This window comes from Rhinichthys klamathensis, unplaced genomic scaffold (genome assembly GCF_029890125.1).
Source record: "Rhinichthys klamathensis goyatoka isolate OS25496 unplaced genomic scaffold, OSU_Roscu_1.1 h1tg000386l_1, whole genome shotgun sequence".
NCBI lineage: Eukaryota > Metazoa > Chordata > Actinopteri > Cypriniformes > Leuciscidae > Rhinichthys > Rhinichthys klamathensis.
In genome coordinates this window covers 143,340-157,361 of record NW_026606890.1, presented here as the reverse complement: position 1 = coordinate 157,361, position 14,022 = coordinate 143,340, and positions in this window count along the sequence as shown.

The window sequence follows — 14,022 nt, the reverse complement described above, 5'->3', positions numbered from 1 at the left end:
AATTATAAAGAAATATCAAATAAAAAGAAAAAATTTACAAATAAAATGTGTGTATGGTTAATTTCTGTAATGTTACTTAAAGAGTTTTTCCTTTCATGTTTTTTTACATGTTCTTTCTTTAGTGTGTAATGTTGCTGTTTGAGCATGAAAAAGCTCTGTAAAGTTTCAAAGTCCCTCAAGCATTGGTTCTTCTCTATATCAGTGTTTCTGTTCCCCTGAAACGCCTCCATTGTCATCCTGAGTTTTCTTCTGTGAATGAACACGTCACAATATTCCTCATTTTTGGGTAATCTTTGAATTTTAACAATTCTGATTCTGCTTATCGATTATGATACTTATCGATTTCTAGTTTAGATTCCAATAAGGTAAAAAAAAAAAAAAAGTCGGTTATTCACAATTATTCTAAATATTATTTCTGCAAAACATTTCATTGCAGCTGAACAAAAATTAACAGGCTAAAAAACACTTACACAGGGAACTTTTGCCTGTGGTTTAAAACTACCACAGCAAAAACAACTATCTTAAATTTCAAGCATTATTAAAGTTATGTGTGATAAAAAAAAAAAAAGAACAAACTAGCAAATCACACAAATAAATGCATCAAGATATGATGGAAATTAACATTGTTTTCAGGTATCCACAGAAACTAATCTAATGTAAAATAACACCGCTTTATAAATAAAATATCCATTATAAATATAGTTACAAAAGTTATTCAGTCAATAAAATATTACATTTTCTCTTTTGTTGTTTGATTAACATTAATGACACAAAGTGACAGCAGCCTAATAAACCTGAATAAAAACCTGATGCACGGACCCATTATACTGTTACACAGAGTTTTTTTTAAACTGTTTATGTTGAGACATAATTAAGACATAACCGACTGTGTTTATGTGGATATTGTGACATTTTTGTGTGTATTTGTGCAAAAAGACGCGGAAGAGAACTCAGTTCAGTATTGGCGTGCGCGCAGCACAGAAAACAGCACACAGGTTCCCTTTCGAGGGAACTCGAACTGCGTCGGTTACGACACTAGGGGAACGCCCTTCAGCGTAGCGCGTCTGAATTCATGAATGAAATCGAATCCAATCCCATTGGATGGCACGCCGGCACACAGAAATGTCAGCTTTTTGCTATTCAGCAAGCGCTCTGTGTATGTGTGAAACAATCTGTCCTATTTGGTGTTGTATGTCCTGTTTAAGTCTGCATTGTAATACAGAATCTAGTAGCTCGGATCTCGCGTTTGCCGAGGCAGCGCTTAGATTACGAGTGTACTTTGCAATAAGATTCTGTGGCTGGATCTCGCGTTGCTGAGGCAGCACATAGGTTTTAAGTTTGCCTTGCAATACAGAATCTAGTAGTTCGGATCTCTTTTTTGCCGAGGCAGCATAGGTTACGAGTCTACTTTGCAGCTTGCTGTGTGGGTGCGAGGCATGAACGATCAGCTCCTGAGGGTGCTGGCTGTGTTCATTGAGAAAAAAAAAGAAAAAAACTCGCCGCACACGTGCGTTTCGGGTGTCTCAGCCGGCAAATTTATTGTGTATGACTCGAATCTCGCGTTTGCTAAGGCAGCGCGTTACGGGTCTGCAATAAAATGGACACACGCGATCTGATAATAATACTGTTGTCTTTCTTCTCGAGGGATGAAAGCCAAATTATAACGTCTCGAATCTCGCGTTTGCTGAGGCAGCGTGTAGGTTACGAGATCGTTAAATTAAATATAAAACAGTATTCTGGTGTTTTTTGGCTGCATTTATTTCCTACAGCCTACCATTCAGACCGTGTTTCACTTATCCAGTGGTATGGCTGCATTTAATTCCGAGGAGTTAAAGCAATTAAAAGTCGGATCTGACTTCAAAACTTGGTTAAATATTTTAATTCAGCCTACCATCTGAAGGAGAGTATCGCTCTAGAGGTCCCCCTTAGGATATATATATATATATATATATATATATATATGTATACATTAATATCTGAGCTTGGGACTCTAGGCGGTGCTCCTGCCCAGAGCCTCCTGAGAAGACGATCTGAGGACCGTCCTTCAGCCCAGGAAGGCTAAGGGAAAGAGGTCCTAACTTATATGAGACCTCAGAGGGCCGCCGCGATTGTGGTCCCCTCTCTCGCCGGGCCCTCAGGAAGCTGGCGTCAGTATCCCGCCGTCTTTGACGCTTCGGGACAGGCTAGCTCCCAGCGAGCACACACTGGTCTGTCTGCCCCAAAGGCTTGTCAGTGTTCGGCTTTGCACACTGTGGGTCGTTGTCGGGTTTCCCCTGCCGGTCTTCCGCTTCAGGGTGCCGTCAAGGACTTGCGCAAAACACTGGACACCAGCCCCGAGGGCATGGCGCAGAGGCATGGCAAAACCTCACGAACATTTCTCCATGGGTCCTGTGCACTGTAGAAATTGGATACAGGCTGCGGTTCCGGATCCGCCCACCAATTTAAGTATCAACGGGGTGGTTTGGACTGCAGTAGATCCACAGCAGGGTCTGGTGTTGGAACAGGAAGCTCACTCGCTGCTGGAAAAAGGGGGCCATAAAGGAGTTCCCCCACCAGTCAGGGGGTCCGGGTTCTACAGCCGGTACTTCATAGTTCCAAAGAAGGATGGAGGGTTGCGTCCGTTTCAGATCTAAGGCTTCTGAACCAGTCTCTGCGGAGATTCAGGTTCAAGATGCTCACTATTATCATTGTGAGTCAAATCCAATCCGAGGATTGGTTTGTCACGATAGATCTAAAGGACGCCTACTTTCACATCTCCATCCTTCCATCTCACAGGAAGTTCCTGAGGTTCGCTTTCGGGGGCGAAGCTTACCAATATCGGGTTCTTCCATTCGGCCTCACCCGCCCAACGAACTACATTCTTGGGGGTGGTATGGGACTCAACCACGATGCAGGCACACATGTCTCCTGCACGCATCGAGTCCATGTTAACCACACTAACCAGGGTGAAGCTAGGCCACACCATCACAGTAAAACACTTCCAGAGGGTGTTGGGTCTCATGGCAGCAGCGTCCAGCGTCATACCTTCCGGCCTGTTACACATGAGAGCTTTACAGTGGTGGTTGAGAGCCAAGGGGTTTTTCCCGAGGGGAAATCCATTCCAATTGATAAGGGTTATGCGCAGATGCCTTCGTTCCCTATCAATTTGGAAGAAGCCTTGGTTCCTGTCCCAGGGTCCCAATTTGGGAGCGGTATGTCGCCGGGTATCTATTTCGACAGACGCCTCCCTCACGGGCTGGGGCGCGGTCATGGAAGGCCGCTTTTCGAGAGGTCACTGGCAGGACCATAATTTCTCTTGGCACATAAATTGCCTAGAAATGTTGGCGGTGTTCCGAGCTCTGAGGAGATTTTTGCCAGACCTCCAGGGTCGCCACGTTCTCATGAGAACCGACAATACGTCAGTGGTGTCCTATTTAAACCGCCAGGGGGGTCTGAGGTCGCGCCCTCTGTGCAGACTGGCGCATCAGATCCTCCTGTGGTCCCAGCGGAGACTGTCGTCTCTCAGGGCGATGTATGTCCCGGGGGACCAGAACCAGGGAGCAAACATGCTGTCGAGGCAGGGGCTGAGGCCCGGGGAATGGAGACTCCACCCCGAGGTGGTGGAGTTAATATGCGAGAGGTTTGGCCCAGTGGAAGTGGACCTATTTGCGTCACACTGTCCACTGTGGTTCTCCCTCACACATCCAGCCCCGGGGTTGGATGCCATCATGCAGACGTGGCCGAGGCTGCGTCTGTACGCCTTTACCCCAATCGCTCTGCTCCCAGCCGTTCTGGAAAGGGTCCGTCGGGACGGGGTCAGCCTACTATTAGTAACCCCGTTTTGGCCGGCCCGAGTATGGTTTTCGGACATCATCCTGCTTCTGGCGGGCCCGCCATGGCAGATCCCAGGATGAGACCTGCAAGTCGCACCAGGGTTCCCTCTTGGGACCTGGCAGTGGTTCTCGAAGGGCTGGCCGAGGCCACCTTCGAACCATTGGAGTCGGCTGAGGCCAAGAACCTTTCGTTTAAGGTGGTCTTTTTGTTGGCCATTACTTCTCTGAGGAGGGTAGGAGATCTCCAGGTGCTCTCTATTTCCAATGGTTGCTTGGAGTTTGCTCCAGGCAACATTAAGGCCATCTTACACCCCAGGCCCGTCTATTTGCCCAAGGTGCCATCTAGTGTGGCACGGCCTTTGGTTCTGCAGGCATTTCATCCTCCACCTCATGTGACGGCGGATAAGGAGAGACTTCATCTGCTCTGCCCTGTCAGAGCACTGCAGTGTTACATCCAGAGGTCCTCCTCATGGCGGAAGTCGGACCAGTTGCTGGTGTGTTTCAGGTCGCCCAAGAAGGGGCTTCCCGCCTCTAAGCAGACCATTAGCAACTGGATCGTTCAGACTATTACCCTGGCTTATCAGGTGCGCAGTTTGCCTTCACCTATGGCCGTGAGGGCTCACTCCACCAGACGCATAGCATCCTCTAGAGCCCTCCTTTCAGGGGTTTCTATACATGACATATGTGAGGCGGCTGGCTGGGCCACTCTGCACACATTCATGAGGTTTTACAGTCTGGACCTTCCCTCTACACCCGGTGCACGAGTGCTTTCGTCCTAGATTGTGCCTGAAGACAGCTTCACACTAGGATGAGCGGGGTTCATTGTGGTATAGTGGGTATCTCGTTCCCCTAGTGTCGTAACCGACGCAGTTCGAGTTCCCTCGAAAGGGAACGTCTCGGCTTATGTATGTAACCCTTGTTCCCTGAGAAAGGGAACGAGACACTGCGTCGGTTCACCACACCTTACCCCGCCTGGAGCACTTGCTTCATAGCAAAAGCTGACATTGCTGTGTGCCGACGTGCTTTTGAGTACATCCGCTTATGCCGTCACTCGCTACGTCATCACGCAAAGCCAACAGGATTGGATTCGATTTCATTCATGAATTCAAACGCGCTACGCTGAAGGGCGTTCCCCTAGTGTCGTAACCGACGCAGTGTCTCGTTCCCTTTCTCAGGGAACAAGGGTTACATACGTAACCCGAGACGTTTTCTTGCACTTGAATGGTTTAAAGTCATATTAAAATGCACACAGAGAAATCAATAAGAGGAATCAAAATTTTAATCTCATAACAAGTGTCCGGTTTTAATTATACATAAAGGGTTAAAAGATATATCAACCAACCTGGCAAAATTACCTGCTTATTACAAGGCAACTTATCAAATAAATGATAAGTTTCTTTCTTACCAGAGAAAGAAATGGTTATCTGTACTTCATCAATGTGCTTTAATGAGGCGATTCTTTATTTTAGGTTGCAATAGTGTGGCATTATCGAGGAACAGCACGAATATGGAAAGGTTCAGGAGCAGAAGCGATGGCAACTGTTCTTTTGAGACTCAGCGTTTGTCCCTCAGGAGGCAGGAAGGTAAAATGCTGCATCAGCGAGATAAAGAAGAGGAAGAGCTCCATTCCAGCGAGCTGCTCACCTGGACACATCTTCTTACCTGGAAATCAAGGTCTGGATCAGTAAAGCGGAGGTGAACTTTATAAAATCTCATTTTAGTGTATATTAGTTTAAATACACCATTCAAAAATGTTGGGTCAGTAACTTCTTTTTTTACATTTTCTTCTTGAGCCTTTACATTGTCATCCTGGAATATGGTCCGGATGTGTCTACATGGTTGTTTAAGAAATCAAAAGCTACACACTCCATCAATTAGGGTTAGAAAAACTGTTGCCAAACAATATGATAGAAACACTAGAATGTACATTTCCAGAAGAAAATGTGAAGTGGTGCTTGCAGTGGCAAAACTCGCCGCTCGGTTGCTAGGGGTTGGTAATTGATTGCATACGAGCAAAGAACCATGTCTGTACGATACTCTGTTGCTGAGATATGACTTATTCATGTGTTCAGGTGGTTACTAGGGTACTCTATATGGTTGCTATGGTGTGGTTATACAGTTTATGAGATGATATTTAAAGACTAGTTGACAGTCTGAGTCAAAAAAGCCAAACTCCACGTCTCTACGATTTTCTGGAGCTGAAATATAGCTTGTAAATGTTGTTTTATGGTTGCTAGGGTGGCATAAGTGGTTGCTAGGGCGTGGCCATGAAGTTGTTATGTCCCTACTTATTGGCTGCTTGATAGGCCGAGTCAAAAGAGCCCAACCCCAAGTCTCTGTGACCTTCTAGTGAAAAGATATGATCTCACAAATTTTGTGCCAATGTTAAGTCTATGGGAATTTTTTCGTCGGATTTATTGCCCGCTGAACGAACATCGTACAACCGATCACTTAGAAAAGTCATAGCACACCTCTCCTCAATGAGCAGGTCGATTTGACACCTCATTCATGGGTCTACGACTAAAAATGCGGGAGGAGTAGCGTGCCGAAGTTTTGTCTAGGTGAATAGTAATCACAATACTAGAATGTACATTTCCAGAAGAAAATGTGAAGTGGTGCTTGCAGTGGCAAAACTCGCCGCTCGGTTGCTAGCGTGCGGTTAGCTAGTTTTTACCAAGATGCTAGCATGATTAGCATGTTGCTAGCATCATGCTAGAATGATTAACATGTTGTTAGCATTATGCTAGCGTGATTAGCATGTTGCTAGCATGATTAGCATGTTTTGCTAGCATGTTAGCATGATTAGCATTTTGCTAGCATGTTGATAGCATGATGCTAGCATGATTAGCATGATGCTAGCATGGTTGCTAAGGTGTTACTAGGGGGTTGCTAGGGTATTATGGGTGGTTGCTAGGGCGTTGCTAGGCGGTTGCTAGGGTGTTCTGGGTGGTTGCTAGGGTGTTGCTAGGCGGTTGCTAGGGTGTTCTGAGTGGTTGCTAGGGTGTTGCTAGGTGGTTGCTATGGTATTCTGAGTGGTTGCTAGGGTGTTGCTAGGTGGTTTCTATGGTATTCTGGGTGGTTGCTAGGGTGTTGCTAAGCGGTTGCTAGGGTGTTCTGGGTGGTTGCTAGGGTGTTGCTAGGCGGTTGCTAGGGTGTTCTGAGTGGTTGCTAGGGTGTTGCTAGGTGGTTGCTAGGGTATTCTGGGTGGTTGCTAGGGTGTTGCTAGGCGGTTGCTAGGGTGTTCTGGGTGGTTGCTAGGGTGTTGCTAGGCGGTTGCTAGGGTGTTCTGAGTGGTTGCTAGGGTGTTGCTAGGGTGTTGCTAGGCGGTTGTTAGGGTGTTCTGGGTGGTTGCTAAGGTGTTTTGGGTGGTTGCTAGGCGGTTGCTAGGATGTTCTGGGTGGTTGCTAGGGTGTTGCTAGGGGGTTGCTAGGGTGTTTTGGGTGGTTGCTAGGGTGTTGCTAGGTGGTTGCTAGGGTGTTCTAAGTGGTTGCTAGGGTGTTGCTAGGTGGTTGCTAGGGTGTTCTGGGTGGTTGCTAGGGTGTTGCTAGGTGGTTGCTAGGGTGTTCTGAGTGGTTGCTAGGTGGTTGCTAGGGTATTCTGGGTGGTTGCTAGGGTGTTGCTAGGCGGTTGCTAGGGTATTCTGGGTGGTTGCTATGGTGTTGCTAGGCAGTTGCTAGGGTGTTTTAGGTGGTTGCTATGGTATTCTGGATGGTTGCTATGGTGTTACTAGGTGGTTGGTAGTGTTTACATTTGGTTACTATAGAGTTTTTATAATGTTCATGGCATGATTTAGCACTTAGCTAATCAATATTAGCATGTAGCTATTCACAGCTAGCATGTTTAGCATGTAGCAAGTCCTGTTTGCTAGCATGAGTCAAAAGAGCCAACCCCCATCTCTATACGATGTTCTGATGCAGAGATATTGGTCTTGCAAAACGGTTGCTAGGGTACTCTGTTTGGTTGCTAGGGAGTGGCTTGGCAGCTGCCAATCATGAAGCTCCAAAGTCAATGTGAATGTATAAACCAACCCCCATCTCTATACGATGTTCTGATGCAGAGATATAGGTCTTGCAAAATGGTTGCTAGGGTACTCTGTTTGGTTGCTAGGGAGTGGCTTGGCAGCTGCCAATCATGAAACTCCAAAGGCTGCTTGTCAGTATGAATGATATAAACCAACTCCCATGCCTCTGTGACATTCAGAATGGACGATATTCCTTTTTGGATTTTGGTTGCTAAGGTGCTCGACAATGGTTGCTAGGGCGTGGCTAGCAAGTGTTGAGGTGATTCATGATTGGCTGTTTGCTGGCCCGAGTCAAACGAGACCACCCTCATGTTTCTATGACAATTCAGTCCAGAGATATCCCTTCGATCTCTTTCAATGGAAGTCTATGGGAGTTGTTGCTAAGGTGCTCTAAATGGTTGCTAGGGCGTGGCTTGATAGCTTCACAATGATCCTGAGAGACTGATTGGTTGTCTGAGTAAAATGAGTCCGCCCCCTTGTCTCTATGACACTGTGACCCACAGCTATGTTCAATACAAAATCCCTATGTAATTTACCATAGTAGGAGAAACGCATGCATTTCATGGGCCGTCCTACACCATAGTAAGTCAATGGGGCAACTTTGGGCAGCTCCTGCCCCACAGGGGTGCAACTTTTACCCCATTGTGTGGTATATTCTTACAGAGTCTGTCAGCCTCTTCAAATGTGGCAAATTTCACGTTTCTGCGACATCCTCGTTCCGAGCTACGACTCGTCAAAGTTTTTCGCAATGTTAAGTCTATGGGATTTTTTTGGGCCGTTTTTCGCCCCTGGGGCGACCATCGTACCCCCGATCTCTTAGAAAAGTCATAGCACACCATTCCCGAACAGGCCGCACGTTTTGACACCTCATTCATGGGTCTGTGACAAAAACTGCGGGAGGAGTAGCGCGTCAAAAAGTGGCCAGAAGAATAAGAAGAATAAGAATAATAAGTATGTGAGATAACAATAGTGTTGCTTCGCCATAGGCAAGCACCACTAACTAGAATGTACATTTCCAGAAGAAAATGTGAAGTGGTGCTTGCAGTGGCAAAACTCGCCGCTCGGTTGCTAGGGTGCGGTTAGCTAGTTTTTACCAAGATGCTAGCATGATTAGCATGATGCTAGTATCATGCTAGCATGATTAGCATGTTGTTAGCATTATGCTAGCATTATTAGCATGTTGCTAACATCATGCTAGCATGATTAGCATGATGCTAGCTTGATTAGCATGATGCTAGCTTGATTAGCATGTTGCTAGCATGATGCTAGCATGATTAGCATGTTGCTAGCATGTTGCTAGCATGATGCTAGCATGATTAGCATGTTGCTAGCATCATGCTAGCATGATTAGCATGTTGTTAGCATCATGCTACCAACATGCTAGCATGTTGCTAGCAAAAATAAGCATGTTGCAAACATGTTTTAGCTAGATGCTAGCATGATTAGCATATTGCTAGCATCATGCTAGCATTTTTAGCATGTTGCTAGCATGTTGCTAGCATGGTTGCTAAGGTGTTACTAGGTGGTTGCTAGGGTATTATTGGTGGTTGCTAGGGCGTTGCTAGGCGGTTGCTAGGGTGTTCTGGGTGGTTGCTATGGTGTTGCTAGGCGGTTGCTAGGGTATTCTGGGTGGTTGCTAGGGTGTTTTGGGTGGTTGCTAGGCGGTTGCTAGGGTGTTCTGGGTGGTTGCTAGGCGGTTGCTAGGGTGTTCTGGGTGGTTGCTAGGGTGTTGCTAGGTGGTTGCTAGGGTGTTGCTAGGCGGTTGCTAGGGTCTTCTGGGTGGTTGCTAGGGTGTTGCTAGGCGGTTGCTAGGGCGTTCTGGGTGGTTGCTAGGGTGTTGCTAGGCGGTTGCTAGGGTGTTCTGAGTGGTTGCTAGGGTGTTGCTAGGTGGTCGCTAGGGTGTTCTGGGTGGTTGCTATGGTGTTGCTAGGCGGTTGCTAGGGTGTTCTGGGTGGTTGCTATGGTGTTGCTATGCGGTTGCTAGGGTATTCTGGGTGGTTGCTAGGGTGTTTTGGGTGGTTGCTAGGGTATTCTGGGTGGTTGCTAGGGTGTTGCTAGGGTGTTTTGGGTGGTTGCTAGGGTGTTGCTAGGTGGTTGCTAGGGTGTTCTGGGTGGTTGCTAGGGTGTTGCTAGGTGGTTGCTAGGGTGTTCTGGGTGGTTGCTAGGGGGTTGCTAGGTGGTTGCTAGGGTGTTTTGGGTGTTCTGGGTGGTTGCTAGGCGGTTGCTAGGGTATTCTGGGCGGTTGCTAGGGTGTTGCTAGGGTGTTTTGGGTGGTTGCTAGGGTGTTGCTAGGTGGTTGCTAGGGTGTTCTGGGTGGTTGCTAGGGTGTTGCTAGGTGGTTGCTAGGGTGTTCAGGGTGGTTGCTAGGGGGTTGCTAGGTGGTTGCTAGGGTGTTTTGGGTGGTTGCTAGGGTGTTGCTAGGTGGTTGCTAGGGTGTTCTGGGTGGTTGCTAGGGTGTTGCTAGGCGGTTGCTAGGGTGTTCTGGGTGGTTGCTAGGGTGTTGCTAGGTGGTTGCTAGGGTGTTCTGAGTGGTTGCTAGGGTGTTGCTAGGCGGTTGCTAGGGTGTTCTGGGTGGTTGCTAGGCGGTTGCTAGGGTATTCTGGGTGGTTGCTATGGTGTTGCTAGGCGGTTGCTAGGGTGTTTTGGGTGGTTGCTAGGGTGTTTTAGGTGGTTGCTATGGTATTCTGGATGGTTGCTATGGTGTTACTAGGTGGTTGGTAGTGTTCACATTTGGTTACTATAGAGTTTTTATAATGTTCATGGCATGATTTAGCACTTAGCTAATCAATATTAGCATGTAGCTATTCACAGCTAGCATGTTTAGCATGTAGCAAGTCCTGTTTGCTAGCATGAGTCAAAAGAGCCAACCCCCATCTCTATACGATGTTCTGATGCAGAGATATTGGTCTTGCAAAACGGTTGCTAGGGTACTCTGTTTGGTTGCTAGGGAGTGGCTTGGCAGCTGCCAATCATGAAGCTCCAAAGTGAATGTGAATGTATAAACCAACCCCCATCTCTATACGATGTTTTGATGCAGAGATATAGGTCTTGCAAAATGGTTGCTAGGGTACCTTGTTTGGTTGCTAGGGAGTGGCTTGGCAGCTGCCAATCATGAAACTCCAAAGGCTGCTTGTCAGTATGAATGATATAAACCAACTCCCGTGCCTCTGTGACATTCAGAATGGACGATATTCCTCTTTGGATTTTGGTTGCTAAGGTGCTCGACAATGGTTGCTAGGGCGTGGCTAGGAAGTGTTGAGGTGATTCATGATTGGCTGTTTGCTGCCCCGAGTCAAACGAGACCACCCTCATGTTTCTATGACAATTCAGTCCAGAGATATCCCTTCGATCTCTTTCAATGGAAGTCTATGGAACTTGTTGCTAAGGAGCTCTAAATGGTTGCTAGGGCGTGGCTTGATAGCTTCACAATGATCCTGAGAGAATGATTGGCCGTCTGAGTAAAATGAGCCCGCCCCTTTGTCTCTACGACACTGTGATCCAGAGTTATGTTCAATATAAAAGCGGTTTCTATGGTGTAGGACGGCCCATTTCATGGGCCGTCCTACACCATAGTAAGTCAATGGGGAAATTTTGGGCCGCTCCTGCCCCCCAGGGGTGCAACTTTTACCCCATTGTGTGGTATGTTCTTACAGAGCCTGTCAGCCTCTTCAAATGTGGCAAATTTCATGTTTCTGCGACATCCTCGTTCCGAGCTACGACTCGTCAAAGTTTTTCGCAATGTTAAGTCTATGGGATTTTTTTGGGCCGTTTTTCGCCCCTGGGGCAACCATCGTACCCCCGATCTCTTAGAAAAGTCATAGCACACCATTCCCGAACAGGCCGCACGTTTTGACACCTCATTCATGGGTCTGTGACAAAAACTGCGGGAGGAGTAGCGCGTCAAAAAGTGGCCAGAAGAATAATAATAACTAGAATGTACATTTCCAGAAGAAAATGTGAAGTGGTGCTTGCAGTGGCAAAACTCGCCGCTCGGTTGCTAGGGTGTTGTTGGAGTTTGCTATGATGATGCAAGGCAGTTGCTAGGGTGTTCTGGGTGGTTGCTAGGTGGTTGCTAGGGTGTTCTGAGTGGTTGCTAGGGTGTTGCTAGGTGGTTGCTAGGGTATTCTGGGTGGTTGCTAGGGTGTTGCTAGGCGGTTGCTAGGGTGTTCTGGGTGGTTGCTAGGGTGTTGCTAGGTGGTTGCTAGGGTGTTCTGAGTGGTTGCTAGGGTGTTCTGGGTGGTTGCTAGGGTATTCTGGGTGGTTGCTAGGGTATTCTGGGTGGTTGCTAGGGTGTTGCTAGGCGGTTGCTAGGGTGTTCTGGGTGGTTGCTAGGGTGTTGCTAGGCGGTTGCTAGGGTGTTCTGAGTGGTTGCTAGGGTGTTGCTAGGTGGTTGCTAGGGTATTCTGGGTGGTTGCTAGGGTGTTGCTAGGTGGTTGCTAGGGTGTTCTGTGCGGTTGCTAGGCGGTTGCTAGGGTATTCTGGGTGGTTGCTATGGTGTTGCTAGGCGGTTGCTAGAGTGTTTTGAGTGGTTGCTAGGCGGTTGCTAGGGTGTTCTGGGTGGTTGCTAGGGTGTTGCTAGGCGGTTGCTAGGGTGTTCTGGGTGGTTGCTAGGGCGTTGCTAGGGTGTTCTGGGTGGTTGCTAGGGTGTTCTGGGTGGTTGCTAGGGTGTTGCTAGGTGGTTGCTAGGGTGTTTTGAGTGGTTGCTAGGCGGTTGCTAGGGTGTTCTGGGTGGTTGCTAGGGTGTTGCTAGGCGGTTGCTAGGGTGTTCTGGGTGGTTGCTAGGGCGTTGCTAGGCAGTTGCTAGGGTGTTCTGGGTGGTTGCTAGGGTGTTGCTAGGGTAATTTGGGTGGTTGCTATGGTGTTACTAGGTGGTTGGTAGTTGTCAAAGATGGTTACTGTTGAGTTTGTAGCATTTTATTGGCATGATTTAGCACTTAGCTAATCAATATTAGCATGTAGCTATTCACTGCTAGTATGTGTAGCATGTAGCAAGTCCTGTTTGCTAGCATGAGTCAAAAGACCCAACCCCCATCTCTATACGATGTTCTGATGCAGAGATATTGGTCTTGCAAAACGGTTGCTAGGGTACTCTGTTTGGTTGCTAGGGAGTGGCTTGGCAGCTGCCAATCATGAAGCTCCAAAGTCAATGTGAATGTATAAACCAACCCCCATCTCTATACGATGTTCTGATGCAGAGATATTGGTCTTGCAAAATGGTTGCTAGGGTACTCTGTTTGGTTGCTAGGGAGTGGCTTGGCAGTTGCCAATCATGAAACTCCAAAGGCTTCTTGTCACTATGAATGATATAAACCAACTCCCACGCCTTTGTGACATTCAGAATGGAAGATATCCCTCATTGGATTTTGGTTGCTAAGGTGCTCGACAATGGTTGCTAGGGCGTGGCTAGGAAGTGTTGAGGTGATTCATGATTGGCTGTTTGCTGCCCCGAGTCAAACGAGACCACCCTCATGTTTCTATGACAATTCAGTCCAGAGATATCCCTTCGATCTCTTTCAATGGAAGTCTATGGGAGTTGTTGCTAAGGTGCTCTAAATGGTTGCTAGGGCGTGGCTTGATAGCTTCACAATGATCCTGAGAGACTGATTGGTTGTCTGAGTAAAATGAGCCCGCCCCCTTGTCTCTATGACACTGTGATCCAGAGTTATGTTCAATATAAAAGCGGTTTCTATGGTGTAGGACGGCCCATTTCATGGGCCGTCCTACACCATAGTAAGTCAATGGGGAAACTTTGGGCAGCTCCTGCCCCCCAGGGGTGCAACTTTTACCCCATTGTGTGGTATGTTCTTACAGAGTCTGTCAGCCTCTTCAAATGTGGCAAATTTCACGTTTCTGCGAAATTCACACTCTGAGCTATGACTCGTCAAAGTTTTTCGCAATGTTAAGTCTATGGGATTTTTTTGGGCCGTTTTTCGCCCCTGGGGCGACCATCGTACCCCCGATCTCTTAGAAAAGTCATAGCACACCATTCCCGAACAGGCCGCACGTTTTGACACCTCATTCATGGGTCTGTGACAAAAACTGCGGGAGGAGTAGCGCGTCAAAAAGTGGCCAGAAGAATAATAATAAGAAGAATAATAATAAGTATGTGAGATAACAATAGTGTTGCTTCGCCATAGGCAAGCACCACTAATTATAAGAAGAATAATAAGTATGTGAGATAACAATAGT